General features: G+C 35.3%; 1 protein-coding gene across 9 annotated transcripts in view; it reads left to right on the top strand.

The window, feature by feature from the left end:
• Positions 1-17,167, top strand: part of TCF4 (transcription factor 4) — a 333,674-nt gene that overhangs the window by 24,863 nt on the left and 291,644 nt on the right. The window contains exon 1 of one of the 9 annotated variants that reach the window (XM_073213106.1): positions 6,377-6,394. The exons of the other annotated variants lie outside the window; for them this stretch is intronic. The gene's annotated coding sequence lies outside the window, so the exon portion shown is untranslated. Of the gene's footprint in view, positions 1-6,376; positions 6,395-17,167 lie in introns of those variants that run through there. 9 annotated transcript variants of the gene reach the window in all.

Genomic DNA, 17,167 nt, shown 5'->3' with positions numbered 1-17,167 from the left:
TCACGGAGACTGCCATGTCAGTTGGGCCTTTAGGAATTTAGGCCCTTTTTCCTTAGGCCCCTAAAGGAATTGCCTTTAAGGAATCTCTAGACGGAAGGTTGAAGGATGGGTTCAGCTGAGGGAGTGGTATGTGCAATTGTGAGCTTTGTAAGTCACAGCGAGTTCTCTCAGAAATGGATAAATGTAAGCAAGTGGGAATGTAATGCTCAAAGTTTGGCCAGGGAGTTTGAACGGTTTTGGAGCCATGGAGTATGTTGGGAATCTGATGAAAGATATGATACTTTTCCACAGAAAAACTCAACTAACATGAAGATTCAGTATTTTGTCTGTAATTCAGGGAGCAAGGATTTAGAGATCATTTTATGAACATTACAAACTTTCTATGTGCTTCTCTTCTTGAAAAATAAAGGGAGTTAATAGATGAACTAGTATACAAATGCTTCATTGTGCTGCTTGTTGGTGGTTGCAAATGCTCTTGATAAGCTTAAAGTTTTTTACCTCATTTACTTCACTGGGAATATATGAGATTGTGCTGGAACTGTTATATTTATAATTTCCTTGAAGAGATGGATAAAGCAAAACCAGTGAAGGCTTCTTGTTGGCATAACCACATACCTCAGTTGCCTGAATGCTGAAGAGATTATATACCTTTCGATAGAATTTCTTTGTCGGTAAATGGTGCTACTACCCATGCAGCTGTGAAGATCAAATGAACTCATCCATGTGCAGCCCTTAGCATGGGTTTACACACAAGTAGAGTTTCATACTTGTTAGCAATTAGTACTGTTACTAGAGTTGTGAAAAACCCATAATTTCATTTACATGTTGTCCTACAAGTGTGCTCACAAATACTTAAATTCCTTTATTGAGCATGTGGATAGTCTTGACTTATTTGCTGCATATATGATCTGCCTGGGACTATGTATTTCTGGATCCTCAGGGGTCCTTCCTTTGGAACAAAACCTCCTTCCTTCACTGAAATACCCTTTGCAGCCCTGTTAAGTTCTTCTCAGTGATGGGTTGCATTACATAATTCTGTATAAAACAGCAGCAATGGTGTTGATAACTTAACTAATGAATATTATTATGGTGCGCTTTTTTTTTTTTAACAGCTTCTAATATTCAGTGGGGAAATTTTCCTCGTTAAGAGACACTGACAAGGCCAGTTGGCCTAAAATTAGATCCAGCAGCTGTGTTTTGAATCAAGGCCCCACATGTGCACTTCACACTCTTTTCCCGCTGTGCTTGTCTGCTTCTTTATCTTGCTTCAGGGAGCAGCCTTTTTGGGTGAATTTTAACATCCATGTTTTTCCTGGTACAACCAGAAAGGCACGTCCATGTAGTCATATGTCATGTTTATGTACATTTATGGAATGGCAAGACCCAGAGCAACAAAACATTTATTTATTATTTATTTATTTATATATCTTTTTTAACAAAACCACCCTCTAGTACAATTTTAACTCAGGCTACTGTGGAGATATTAGCTTTCATCTATCTCCCTCCCCACAACTCCCAAATCTTCCAATTATCAATGTAAAAGAAAACAAGTACCAAAATAAAACTTTGGAATCCACATCAAGTCCCTAGTCATTCTTATGTTTAATTGCTACCACATTCAGCTTTTTTTAAAGGAAAAAAAAATCCCTTGATTATTTTTGATATTTTTGACAGCTAGAAATAATTTAGATTTTGTTTTATCAGTTTATATTCAGGAGCCAGTCTTAACCAGTGTTAATTTTATAGGTCCTAGTTCTTTTGTATTTTTTTGCCTTACTGTTTGGTTAATAACATTTTTAAAAGAATATATTCATATACACAACATTATCATGGTTTGGTTTAAGTATCTGTGGTTATAAGTGCACTTCATTTCACCTAATTAAGTTATTTAGTCATTTACACATTAGCAATGTAGTACATATTCCACTTTTACAGGAACTTATTTTAATTATACCCACAATTCTGTTCTTCTCCATTATATCCATAGATCAAGCTGAATAATAGCAGTCTTAAAAGCCATAGCTAAAAGTGATTATAGGTCATTAAGGCCAAATTAAGGTAACATTTGGATGGCCATAAGCGGAAGTCTAACTAACAATTACTTTTTTTCTCTTGGTTTGGGGAACTCATTCTATTGGCTTTGATGGTGACAATCTCATAGTTGAAAGCTGGTGTTTGGCTTGTGTTGGTAGTTGCTTTGATCATGCTGTTTTTTACTTAGGAGGGGTATATGCAATCAACCACACTTTTTATTTATTCAGAAATCTCTATTCAATGAATTTACTGCCATCTTTCTAAAAAAACTATGCAGATTATGAGTATTAGGATATGTTTAAGTTACTTTTTTGAATAAAGAGAATAAAAGTCTGGTTGTGCCACTTAGAAATGATCTACATAAGTATATCACAAACCTCCAAAGAGAAATTTGCTTAAAAATGATAAGAATAGTAACAAACAATCTAGCTTTTAATGAATCAATATTTAATTCTATTCTTGTTTTGGTTGGCCTAAAATTATTTACTAAGAAAAAAGACGTCCGTTAGACTTACCTATATACATTTTGTAACCTAGGGATGTGTGACTCTAGTGTCATTCATCTTCTCTTTTAGAAATGCTTGGGTCTTGTATGGGAATAAATAATTATGGATTGTTTTGTTGATTGTATAGACATATAACTGGGGAGATCTATTTTTAATTGTCATTATTGACTACCTTCTACTTCCATAATCTATGATTGAAATTAGTAAGTTTTAAATGGGAAAAACACAATTAAAATATTCCAGTTTAGACTTATTAGTAAGTTGGCTCTTTGCTGGATTAATCAAGATTTTACTATGTATTCAGATTTGGAAAATATAAGGTAGTTATATAAATATTACTGTGGTTGGTATGGAACCACGACATTTTGGTTGGATATATAAGTTTCCAGTGGCTCATAACATTTTTAAAAATATTCCCATTTAAAGTAATAGTTAAGTCTGGATATGGCAGTGTAGAAATTGGCAATTTACCTTTTAAAGGGGAAAGTAGTAATATACATTTATGTTTTGTTGTATCTGCTTTAAAAATACGCCATAAGAAACACAGTGGTGATCTGGGGAAGGAGTAAAGAATAGTATGGCAGAGATGAAACTTCCAGTGCACCACTTTTGTGTTACCAGTTTTGCCTGGCTCTCGAAAGTAGAATATGAAACCTTTCATAAGGTGAAGTGGCGTGCAGGGAAGAAGCAATTACCATTAATTTATATGGAAAAAAATTTGAGTGTTCCCAGACCCAAAAAAATAACCTCCCTTAGGCTTTTCTGGTAGGTCAGGAAACATCTTACTCTTGCTAATGGATGCACAGAGTAAATCGAGATAGAGCACAGATGCTCACACAGTTCAAAGCTTTGGTGGCCTGATGCCGAGATGCTGAGTAGTTCCCGGGTAGGAGCTTATGGGGGGTGGGTCACTGTTCACTGCTCAGGGTGCACACTTCCTCTATAATGGCTCGCTGCAAAACAAATGCTGAACACTATTTTTGCTTTCCACCTTTCTTCATAAAAGCAAAAATTTCTGGATTTCTTGTGGCTACTGAAAACAGGTACTGATGTAGGTCTCTCATAATAGCAAAGTGGCATAGTGCAAACTTGTGAAAAGTGGGGGATACCTGTATTGAGCCATGTGAATGTATTTTCTCTATACTTAGATTTTTTTGAAACAAATTTAGTGTTCTGTACATTTTAAATGTATTTTGGATAGTTTTATTCAGAATTCTAATAAAATGTAAGAAATAAATGCCATTATGAATGTAATTATATTTCTATTAGTGTGGTCATTTTTTCCCATTAGTTTTGGAGCAACTTAAACATATCGATTATTCTAAGGCATGGATTTAAATAATGTGATGGTATTAAGAATTAGATTGATGAGAAACTCTTAAACAAGAAAATTGTTGGACTAAACAGGAATTTGTTGCTTCACTAACTGGACCTGTACATGGAGGGCAAAGAGAGACCAAGGAGAGAGGCGGACCACCCAGACTGATAGGTGGTGGGTTTAATAAGCAAGGCAGCAACACTTGTCTTGGGCCACAGGATCAGTAGATCTCTGCGCCTGACTGCCGGCATCCTGAAGTGAACTGGGTTCAGTCACGTACTAAGTCCAGATGGTCTCAACAACACCTGACTCTCTTAAGGCTGTGTCCTTGACGTGGCTCTGGCTATAGGAACAGTGGGCAGAATGTTTTATTATGCTGAAGATAGAGGAGGAGCCTCTGACTGCCCGATTGTCTGGGCCCAGCTCGAGAGTCAAGCAACGATCACATCCTCTAAACGACCTCCTTCGACAGAATTGTACATTTACATGCGCTTTGATTGATCCAGTGGTCTGGATTTGGTTGACTGAGTGTGACAGGTGCTCTTGGATGATGGTAGTGAAGGCTTGTTCCAGGATTCAGGGACCACAGGAACATACATAAAGTTGAAAAAGGGTAAGTGCTGGTGACAATTATTACATCTTAAAATATTCTTAAAGTACTCTACTTATGTGGTAGAATTATTGTAGAATTTTTTTTAACCTGTCAAAATATGACTAAGATGTCAACAAAATTCTTCCAAATTTTCCAGATTTTTTGATGCTAATGCACTTGAATAATGATGATGATTCAGTAATTTTGTTTTAATGAGAAATTTGACTGATCTTAACCCTTATTTAAAAAAAGAAAGGTAATATTGGATATAGTTATTTACCATGGAAAAAGTTTCTTTTGGAATTTTTAATACCTTAAAACATGAGACTGTTCAGTTGGAGAATTTGCATTTGCTTATTGATAGCTGAAGACCTGCTATTGATATTAACAGCTTATTTATGTTTATTAATATAATATTTGGAAATTATATGACATTATTTTTACAGTGGTGTTTTTACTGATTTATGTAGTCTCTGGAAATACAACTGAACTGCTAAAACCATCATTATCATAGTTTTTGAAACTTTTTCTTCAATGGGGGATGGGAAATACAGGGCATTGTGGAAAAAAATGCTGTTCTGGAAAACCACTCAGTCCTTTTAAAGATTAAACCATTTGGAATTTGAGGAAAAAAAATCATATTGGAAGGTAAAAGTATATAAGCTCCCTTAATTGGTAATGATACAAGTTAATTTGCAAAGAATTAAAAGCAGCTTTGTTAATAGTAGAAGACACATGCAGTTAGCAAGGATATAACTTCTCATTTGGGGTTAGGTTGGCCTCTCATTTATTAATATCTGTTTAAGCTACAAATAGAAAGAACTCCATTTTTACCAGACTTCTTGTCACAAGACCCAGTCTCTAAAGAGAAATATCGTTGATGGAAAACCAGAAAGACTAAATAGATGTATTTGGTCTCACAGGCAGTCCATTAATTTGCCCAAATTAAATATTATCTTTAAATATTGAAAGGTTAAACGTACACTGATAATGGATTTAGACAGCTATTAAGCTGTAATTGCTTTCTAATGCAGTTACTAAAAGACATTTTATATAACATATTGAGGAGGAAGAATTAGGGACTTTCTTTCCCTCAGTTTTAACTGAGAATTTTACAGCTTTCATTCTGGCAGTTGAAGGAATTGGATAACAACAATTTTTATGAGAACACATACCATATACATAAAATATCCAGTGGGCAGGTTGTTGAGGCACGTATACAGCATACTTAACGTTCCTATTTTTTGCAGATTCGCATCATGAATACTATCACATCAACTCTCCACCCCAAATATTTTCTATTACAAATTTCTGAAAGTGTTACCAGTTTATGATTTCTACCTTTCTGTTCTGTTCCCTGCGTATATGGATACACTCGTGATCAAATTAATTTGAAAATTTCTCAGTCTGCTGGAGGGTTGCATCTAACTCAGGTAGCCAAACTGATGGCTTTAAGTGGTTGGATGAGCAGCTTTCTTTTTAGTATTCACATTGTTTGAATTTATAGGATGATGTTTTCACGTTTTAACACGTTGTTTTGTGAGTTGAGTTTCCAGGTTTAACAAATTACTGTTAACTCAAGAACACAGGCTGATTGATTTAGTCAATCACTTGCCTCTAAAGTTCAGTGAAAGGACAAAACATTTTTGGAAAGGATAATTAAAGGAGACCTAGCTCTTCAAAACACCTTTTTTCCTTGTGAATTATTGAAACATAATCGAAGTATGAGTATGTGTCAGGAACAAAATCACCAGGAGTTACAATCTCAAGCCAAAGTATTTTTGAATACTTGTTTTTGAATTGCATAAAGAAAGGGAAATACCTGTCGTTGATCCCTGTCACTCATCAGATTTTCGTATTAATAGGCGAGCACATGTTCAAAGCAGTGCTCTTGGTTGCTGAAGGGCATGTGTACAGAAGGTCATCGTCATTTCTTCCATGCTGGTAAGCTTCTCTCTTGTTCAAACCATTGAGACTCTTTATCTTAAGGGTTTATTAGAAGCAAACATTGTGACCCCAGTGAAGTCCAGGCAACAAAACCACCAAAAGAGGACATAAAGTGACTGCCATACGTGACATTACTTTCTTCAGAAGTACACAAATACTTTGGTTGTTGGCAAATGTAGAGTCTGCTACCTCTGAGTTGCCCCTGTATGAAATGATCCAGGCCTTTACATATGAAAAGCTCCTATTGAGTTCCTAAATCGTGGAAATTTGTTGGGGGGTGGTGGAAAAAACTATATATATATATATATATATTTACCTGGATGGGACCTCATACCTATGGTGCTTTCTCCCTCTGCCGTTTGTGTTCTTAGTATGACAGACGGAGTACAAATATGAGCAGTGAACAAGTGGAGAGAATATCCTGAAAGTTTTATGCTCAACTTTACATGTACTATGATTGCTTCTGTTGCTATGCCATTCATTTCTGATTTAAATATCTAATGACTCTCATCAAACAACATTTAAACTTTCTATGAGATCCTGTAAGTGTTTCTTTAGATCACATTATGAGTAACAATGGATGAAATGGGTGCCAGCGGCGAGGCCGCCGCTCCGTCTGGGGGCTCTGCAGCTGTTCATGATGGCAGTAGGACTCGTCAAGTGAACTGCAGCCATCCAGTTAGTGGCATTTTGCCCATTAAAACGATATATAGAAACAGTATGTTTCATTTCCGCATCATTTGCAGGTTCAGCACTGGCATGTTCCGTGGCCTGTACTTTCCTCTTCTTGGTGATTAAAAAAACAACAACAAAAAAACGCTGCACTTTAAGGTGTTGTTAGTAGCATGAATGAAATTACTCAAGAAATGCCTCTTTAGCATTTGAAAAATTGGTCACAAGCCAGCAATTAATTTATTTTAACATAAATTAGTATTGGGGCTGACAAAGAAGTCTAGTAGCTAATTTTCTAAGATAGGTGTAAAGTCTTTCCCACGTTGTAAATGTCAGGATTAAACCTAAATTATTTATAATGTATTAGTGACCTTAATTTTATTCATAAAGCTACATCCAGCATAACAGAAATTCAATTTAGTCTAATTTTAACCATCATTTCTGAATGCAAACTAGTATAAGGCACTCTGCTAGTTTCTCTGTGAGGAATGAAAAGGTGGGCATGAAATAGTTCCTGTCCTCACAGAGCTTTCACACAGCCCGGGTGGAGACACAGGTGTAAACAGACAGGGGTGCTAGATCAAATGGGATAAGATATTTAATAGAGCTAAGCAGAGAAGTCTATACATACTAAGCCCTCAGTAAATGATTGTTGAAGTAACTAACCTGTGTTAAAGAATTACCTCTGAATTCCAGTTATTTCTATGTCATCATGAACTTCTGGAGAGCTGACTAAAATTGGTGAATGTCATTTGATGGTCTTTAGTCTAACACTCTATGACTTAATTCAGCATACAAAGTATAGAGTTTTCATATTTTACCAGAAGAAGTCTAAGCCAAAAGTTTTCGGAATTTTTTTCCCCTCTGTGCTTTTTCATTTAAATCTGATTTCCTTCATCTTATTTTCCCCCTAGGCTTTTGAGGAGGATGATATATTCTTAAGTGTAACTTCAGTAAGTAGAGGAAAGTAACTTGGCAAAATGTGAAGTTCAAGGTTAACCCGTTAACCGGTGTGCAGGGGAGACAGTGAAAGACACCTCAGATGTAAAGAGCAATGAAGAGTCAAAGGGGCACTGGAGGTTTCTTGTAACGAAACATGAGAACTATGACTATGCTTGAGTCAGGATGGAGGAGACACAGGAGTTGTTGGGAGGTTGTTGCAGAGTTAGAAGCCTGACTCTGCCATTCACCAGTTGTGTGACCTTGAAAAAGTTAATCTACCTCTCTGAGTCTCAGTTTGCTCATCTGTAAAATGGCAAGAGTATAATAGTGTCTATTTCATGGAATTGAGAAGAGCAAATAAGTGAACCCATAAAGCACTGATGACAGTGCCACCTATTAAAAAAACCCTAACAATATTGGCTGTGATTGATCATATGTGCCACATCATAGGTGGAAAATGATTTCAGGGTTTTTGAATGTATTTTTGGCATTGACATTTCGATCTCATGGAAGTGAGGAGAGAATAGATGTTTCATTCAAAAACATGCAGCACTAAACATTAAACAAAGAGGGTTTTAGGGGTAAGCATAGTGATTTTCATTCAGATATTTTAGAAAGTTGGGCATAATGGTTACACAATTCAATCCATTTTTATTGGAATCAATGAAAATGGATACATAAAGATTTAAGAGAAGGGGGACATTCTTTTCTCCGCAGCTGGTCATGAGCCCAGTGTAGTTGGCAGTAGAATGGATTGTTTGGAATGTATCCCTAAAATCGTGTAATTTAATTTTCATTATTTATATAACACAGTATATGTGGCCCTTTACTGTACATGCACAAGACCAGATTTCTGGCCTGTATAATTTCACCAGAGAAGATGCTGTCACTGAAATAATTCGTACCTACTAAATTCACTAGCTTGTAAAGTATGACCTCTAATCAATAAGGGGGAACACATTGTAGAAGGTGAAATAAGGAGTCAGAAACCAGAATAAATAGTGCTGGAATGGCAATGGGGCCCATGTGATACTACATATAAAATCAGGGTCTTTGTGGAGTCCAGAAAAAAACGTTTTTGAATATTTAAGTTTGAAAATAGCAGCCAAGTTGGGTGTTTCTTTGTAAGAGGGAACTATTAAAATAAATGTTAAAATAGATTTCCTCTTGTAGCATTTGACTTTTTTCATTTTGTGCACTTTTAGAAAGACAAATAAGGAAAGAATGATTCTCCTGATGTGTGTCTATTAGAAGATGAGTAAGATTTCTAGAAAACTCTATAGACACCTAACCTGGAGATCCTTGCGAGTGCTTCAAATTAACAGTTCTGACGTAAGTGGACCCTCAATGACAAGTAGTTACTTCTGGAAACCAGGAGTTGTTTCCACAATGATTTTATTGGCCATCTTAGAAAAGTGCATGATTTATTGAGCTTGATTATTCTCTGATTATAGTTCTTGGTTTCCAAAAGAATCATCTGGGTCAGGAGTAAGCTAATAATTTATTTCAAGTTGCAGAAGGTAGTTTCATCATTGGTTTAGTAGTTGTAGATTGAGTCAAAAAGGTATTCTTAAGATTAGCAAGAGAAATCAGAATCAGGACAGTGTAAGCACTTAGGGTCAAAATTTATTCAGCATATGCTAGCCATGCCACCAGGAACCAAAAAGAATAAATTATTCTGACTCCAGTGCTGGTCAAGATCCCTGTGTGGGTACAGAATCTAATTGTTTTACAAATCATTTTAGTTGGCTAAACAGGGCTTGGAGATTACCACCTAAATGAGGGTAACCACCTGGAGAGTGTCTGCCCGCGATTCCCTTTCAGGATTTTCAGAAATGGAAGCAATGAATCCACACATTAATCATTAAAATAAACTAAGTATAATGTGCCCTGCATAGCAAATCATTTCACACATTTCCTATTTCAAAAAATTGGGATTCAAATCTTACCCTAAGTTTTACATATTCCCATTTTTACGCATCACTCACAGACTTGTTCAGGTTAACTGAGCAGAGTAAGAGGTCCATCTGAATACACAGAAGATCGCTGAGTTCTTGCAATGGGGAGGGTGGGATTGGTGAGGCCATAAAACCCCATTCAGCTCCCCAGTTGCATGGCAGAGTATGTGAGGTGCGACATTCAATGGGAATTTAAATTCTGGGCTAAATTGATAAAACAGAGTTGTTATTTTATGTCCTCATCCTTGTTTTTATACATCACCAAATCACTGCACAAATGGCAGTTTGTTTTCCAAAGAGGTCTGGGACTGGAGCACCAGGTCACTAAGCGAGAGTTTTATGACATTGTTTTTCAGCCTCTCTTTGGCTGCGTTGAATTTCCCTGGGCAAAAGTTTTCTCACAACTCTCTTAAATAGTGTATCAGAAAGATGGCCTAGGCAATGTTAAATGTCTTAGAAAATTTAGGTATAGACAAGATTTTGCTAGGGAAATTTGCACCTTTTTTTTTTGTTCTCTTAGGGTGTCTTCTAATCCTTAAATTCTTCACACAGTGTGTACAAATAGATACCATTGGTAGTTGAAGATGGCTAGCTATATAGAATATATCAACTAGATCTGTAAGATGTCAAGACAACTAGAAATTTTAGTAAGTTTTATAAAGCAACTAATAACCAGTTCTGTCTAACCCATCAGTATGTTTTATTGTAAATATAAGCACGGGTGTCGGCTTGACAGAAATTGTATTCATAGAATAATTTATAATACGATTTTGAAATGCATCCAGCCATAACCTTTTAGGATTCTTGTTACAGAATATTATTTTATACCATCATATTTAAAAGAGACAACACTGATAACATTGCATAGGAAAAGTGCAATTAAATTGAAGTGCATTTTTAGATGGCAGTAGTCTGCCTTGCTTCAGCTAAGAAGGTGTTTGAAGTTTAAAAACTGTAAAAGTGGATTTGTAGTAAAGCTCTGTCTGTTTTAAAGTACTGGTGACTCAACAGCTGTTGGGAATCCGTCCGTCAGGAATCGGCATGGGACTTGGGAGAATGTTTCTCCTCAGGAGCTGGAACACGATCCTCTCTCAGCCCACACAATGCAGGATCTGTGCTTTCCTTTCTCTGATTCTTTCTTTTTCTTGCTTTGCCCCCTCTTCACTTACTCTGATTGATGGAAACACGTGCTTGGAGCTTTCCCTGACATTCTTTCCAAACACTGAAAGTATGAAATGTTACGGCGGTGCTATGTCTATTTTTGAAAGTAAGGCTGTTAATGTAAAGCCTATGTTGATATATTGGGATGAATTATAATGGTGATATTATTACAGCCTTCAAAGCTGAAAATTTATTATTTTTCTCACCTACTTTTCGTTGCTGATAGTTGATCATAGCAACATGCTGTGCATCTGGGCTAATTTGCGGGAACTTATTTGTAGATTCTCAAAAGTTAGGCTTTGTCCTCCCTTATACCTTTTCCAGGCCCCCTCCTGTTTTTGACAGACAAATGGACTTATAATCCCCCGCAGACTTATTTGGTTGCCCCGTTTCCTACTCAACTCTCATTATTATTATTAATGCTTACAAGGAAGATATTTTAGTAAATGATTTATCATTGATTTTGCAAATAGAGTAAAAATAGTATTGCCTGTTGAAACTGCTTATCATGACTCTTTTTTACTGTTAGATAATAAATTCATAGTTATTCTTGTTTTGACATCTGCCTTTTAAAATGTTGGATGCCTTTGTATATAGGAGGTTGTGTTAGATTCAAAAGACCAACAGAAATTGATAATAAGCAATGTGCAGACCTGAATGGAACAATTTTTAAGTTATAAAAAAATAACCCATGGGTGAAATTATTTTTCAAGTCAGTCTTGCTTGCTATAGTCTGTGTTCCTTGGGGGCAGGGTCCATGCTTCCCTTAGTCATTGCTGTATTCCTTGTTCTTGGTATGTTCTTTGGCCCAGAGAAGTTATTTAATTATTTTTCACTGAATCGAAGAGTGAATGGGACAATTCAGCCCTGAATTTAAGAGCAAAGATTCATTTCCTTGGTACCTGTTGTTTGACTAGAAACAAAACTGGTTATGAATGATCAAAAAAATGTGTATATGTACTAATGTGCAGAATTGTATGTATATGTACATAGACATAATGTTAATAATGGTGCTACTTTGTGCCAAGCACAGTTCCAGGCACATTCTATGTAGGAATTTTTGTACTCTTGACAACTGTTTTGTGAGGTAGCAGCTGTTATCCATTTTGCAGATGAGTAAACTGAGGCACACATAGGTTATGGCACTTATCCAAGGTCCTGGGCTTTTTAATTAGTAGAGTTCAGATTTGAACAGGAACAGTTTGGTTCTCGAGTGCCCTGCTGGTAATCATGGCTCTGCTACCTCTGATATAACACATGCCTGTGCATGATTTATTCTGCCTACTGTAAGTTCTTCAGAAATATGCTTCCATTTAAATGTTATCAAAAAACCTCTATCACCACTCTGAGCATAGATCTCATGATCTTTTGATTGCTTATTCCAGTCTTTTGAATTGACTAATAAGTTTGTATGTTGGTTTCTCTAAAGTATTACATTCTGGACCCCAGGGCAACAGGTGATTTTTGTCTCATAAAGATTCAGCTACTGCCTTGAGGAATTTACTTATCAAGCATCATGTGTGCTTAAAACATACAGAATTTGGTTCTCATTTGGGGTAGGTGTGCATAAAAATGTATAATTAGGTTCTGATCCTAAGAAAGTTACAATGAGGTCAGGGAGATGAACAAATAATTTATAGGAATACAAATAAAAAAAAGTCCCCAAAAGAGAAAGTCTAGGATCTTAGAATTTCACTTTTGTGAGGGATATTAGAAGTGATCCCTCTAAGCCTCACATTGGTGAGACAGGCAAAATCCTTTGGATCAGGGGAGTCCGGCTCCAGAATGAGTTATTTAACCTTTCTGTGGTTCATTTTCCTTTTCTTGAAAATGGGATGATCATCATAATACTCGGTTCCCTGATACATTGTGAGGCTTACATGAGGATGAAAACATGCATAGAGTACTTCAGGCAGTTGTGGCACACACTAAATGCTTCTTTCAAAAATATTGTTGAAGTTACTATTCTACAATTGAAGAAACTGAGTCCCAGAGAAGTTACTTATTCAGGGTTAACCCAGCTAGCTAATGACAATGCCAGGTCTGTGCTTTAGCATATTCAATAGAATTGTGAAACAAGCCTCTGCTTGACAGTAGTAATACATAATTCTGCATTTTCTTTGGATCCTGAATATAGGCTGAACTTTCTGCTGTCCTTCATTTTTTTCTCCTGGGGAATATATATTGGGCTGATTTTTAAAAAATGCGTATATGCCAACATGATGGGAAGTAAAAATCCCCCTTACCCTACTTTTTTTCATGCATAATCCAAATTTCAAATGTATTAATTTTGTCAAATGCCATGGCAACATACATATCTGTGTTTCAGTTCATGAAAGGTATTTTGGGAATTACTGGCTCCTGCCTGCTTGAGCATTTTCATCTTTCAGTAATAGAAATACACTATGTATCCTCTTCATTTTGTGTTTGTGCTTCTATTCAAAGTGAGAATAAAAGCAGTTAGTTTCTGGGTTGTAATATTCTTCAGTGAACGGTGGCTTTCTAAAACAGTCACACCTTGACTGAAATGAAAACTCTGCCGTATCATAAAAGATATTCTAATTACTGCATCTAGTTAAAAGGAGAATAAATCACTGGGAGATTATTTTAAGTGCGTTAAATATAATAAAAAAGAATAATGGACGTTGAACAGCTTGACAAGTTTGATGAATTCAGACTATGGCTGATTTCTGCTGCTTTCTAATGGAAAAAGAGCATTTTACTTTCATGGTATATTGTCAAAGGTAGTTTTTGTTGGAAAAGATAAGGGAAACCTAATCTTCTTTGAGCACTTGCCATGGACTAGGCATTAACCAAGGTGATCCATTACTCATTTAATCTCATTTAATCCTCCATGACCTTGTAGATATAACATTATCCCCATTTTATATCTGAGAAAAATGAGGCTCAGAGAATTTAAGTAACTTATTTCAAGGCACCTGCTGAGTAGGATCCAGTGTGCAAACCTATAGGATCTGGTTTAGAAAGTCTAGGATGTCTCCCTTTATTACATTGTCTCCATTGTTTAGGATACTAATTTCATGGCTTTCATAGAGAATGGGTGTCCAAGAGAGTTTGAGCCTCTGTAAAATGGGAGCAATTGGGTCATTGTGAGCATGAAAAGAGAAAATATGTGTAGACCTCTTTGCTCAATGCTTAGCACCCAACAAATGAAGAATGCTTGGAAGATTTTCAGTATCTCCAACTGACAAATGATGCATTCCCAGTTGACCATAACTTGAGTTTTGGGTTATGTTTAATAACTGAGTCTTCAATTGTGTCTGTAAATTCAAAATTATGTCTTTTGAGTTTTTCTAAATGTCTTTGATGGATTAAAATGGTGATAGAGTTGATAAAAGTATCTTAACTTTTCATTGGATTTGCCTTCATAAATGTATACAAATTTACTTAATGTGGACATGATAGCAATGCTGTTGTGACAAATTGCTTGTGTGTGTGCTTGCTTGTGTGTGTGTGTGTGTGTGTGTGTGTGTGTGTGTGTGTGTGTATGTGTGTGTCTTGATCATTGTAGGAGGGTCAAAATGTAAATGATTGGAAAGTAAATAGGCAAATATCCTTTTATTTTTGCATTGCATTGTCTCTATAAAAGAATGTTATTACTGGTAAAGTATTTTGTAAATATTTTTTATTGTGCAGGAAATATGAAACACAGCTTCTCTGGTGGTTACCCCACTTATTTGTATCTCTTTTACAATATATTTTGAATGCTGGTTTGCAGACTTTTTCCCTTTAAATCTGCAAATAAGGTGCAAGTACAAAAAATTCCAAATATATAAAATACAAGATTCTGTTAGTGCATCTGCCTGCTACTATAAAGAAGGTGTGTGTTTTGAATTATAGTCAATTACATTCACTTTTAAGATTCCAGGTGGATATTTGACTCTGTTCATTTTCAGCATTCCATTGATGGCATTTTTGGAAACTACTCAGGGAAATGCAAAGAAACAAACTCTTTACTACCATTTTCACAGATTTTTGGTATTTCTTTTAAATGTCTTTTGAACTGAAGAATAATATAAAATCATACAGTTCTCTGTTCATGTTTTTAAACCTAATTTTCATACATTCACATTTATGTACAAATGCCAGGCTTATCTAACTTTCCCTCATGTTCAGATATAAAATCTTACAGAATCTTCTGTCAACACATTCATTCAGTTACATTCAGTATCTTTGTTGTTGGTGGTGATGGTGGTGGTGCTGTGGTAATAAATATAAAACTAGATTAATGGTGGTCTTAGTCTTTCTTAGTTAAGCGTAGGTGGAAAGATGAGCATTATTATCTAATGGTTTTTCTAACTATGCAAAGTAATGTCATACTCTCTCTTCCTTTGACATGTTGAATTAGCTAAGGAGATAAGTACAGAAGGGATGAGTGTGGCTCTATAGTCAGGGATGGATGTATTATGGTCCATCTTGATCTAAAGAGCAGATGAATTACTTCATAACTGCATTATTTAGTAAGTGAGAATACTATTAGTTTTGTAACAGGGTTTCAGGTAGGTAAGTTCATCTTTCTTGATCCTTTATAACTAAATTTTTATTGTAAATTATATATGCTTACTCTGAAAAGTTTACTTTTATAGCTGATTGGTTTCTAAGAAATATGCTTAGAATATGTATGCATAAGCATTTAAAGAGCAGATTTACAATGGACCAAAATCTAATGCGGTAGCATTAAAATTATTTTTATTAAGAAAAGAGACTTTAATATTGCTGAGAATATTCAGTTCAGATACAGATGAAGAAATTCTAATCCTATAAAATATACATATAGATACTGTGCTTTTAAACATTTTGTGGTTAACACATCAAAATGGTAATGCTTTCCTAGTTTGTAGTGATTTTGATCAATTCAGCCCAACTAGGATAACATATGAATAGTGTAAAAAAATTCTCTAAAATTGTGATTACTACATTGAAAATTTAATTTGCAATGTAAAATGGCATATAAAGTTAAATGATGTTAAAGATAATAATGTGCATAATGAAATAAAAAAAGTATTTAGCAGGAATGAATCTCTTTATGGTTGCAGAAGGCAGTAGGAATCCTTGCATTGCCATTATTATTCACATAGTAGCATTTTCAAATTCAGTGGTCTTCAAATAGTATATCATGGAGTGTATTATCTGAAAAAGGTACATTTCTCACACACTCAGTGACCTCAGTAATGGTCTCAATTCTTAAAATACAGTCTCTGTTTTGCTGTCATATTTTTCTCTTTAATAAAATAATTTGGACAAAATGAATATGGGATAGAATTGTTCAAAGGAATAGTCAGTAATTGAAGTTTTGAAATGGAAAGGATGAATCAAGTCCTGTGGACATAGAATAAATCTTGAAAAATCAAAAACACTGGTTTATTGATAAAGTAGACATATGAAGAAATTTGTATGCTTTGCTTTTCAATTGTGTTACGTTTGTATGTCTCAGTCTTAATTCTTGTGTAATAAGGACATATTTGTTTACTTATGTATGTAGCTTATTAGAGGAGTTCCTAGTAGGTTTCTGAAGTTTTTCATCTGTATTGTGTCCCTTCATATCTATCATCTGTTTCTTTCTTTTTTATGTCTCTGTTTTATACACTAGAATATAAGCTCTATTAGCATCAAAGTCTTTGTTTTCTTCAATAATATATACCACATGCTTACAAGAGTGACTCACTTGGAATGGATGTACAATAGAAGTATCTGTTGAATGAATGAATGATTTTTGTATTAATTTCTTCTGTTCTTTCAGTTAAGTTAGCTTTCATTGTGTCTAGTCTGCTGTTTAACCCATGTTCTGTTTTCCTAATTTCAATGGCTGTATTTTTAATTTGCTGATGTTCTATTTGGTTCCATTTCAGACTTGTCCTTTCATTGTGATTTCTTTTCCTTCTTTTGTCTCTATTAACATTTTAAATACTTTTGTCTTTTTAGTCTCTTTCAAATTATTCCTTTTGTCAAGATCTTGGGGTGCTAATCTTCTCTTGGGTGTCTGCTGACTCTTCTGCAGTGGATTGCTTTGCATATG

This window comes from Manis javanica, chromosome 9 (assembly GCF_040802235.1).
Source record: "Manis javanica isolate MJ-LG chromosome 9, MJ_LKY, whole genome shotgun sequence".
Classification (NCBI taxonomy): domain Eukaryota; kingdom Metazoa; phylum Chordata; class Mammalia; order Pholidota; family Manidae; genus Manis; species Manis javanica.
The sequence above is the reverse complement of the archived record's forward strand: the minus strand, read 5'-3'. Positions and strand labels throughout refer to the sequence as shown.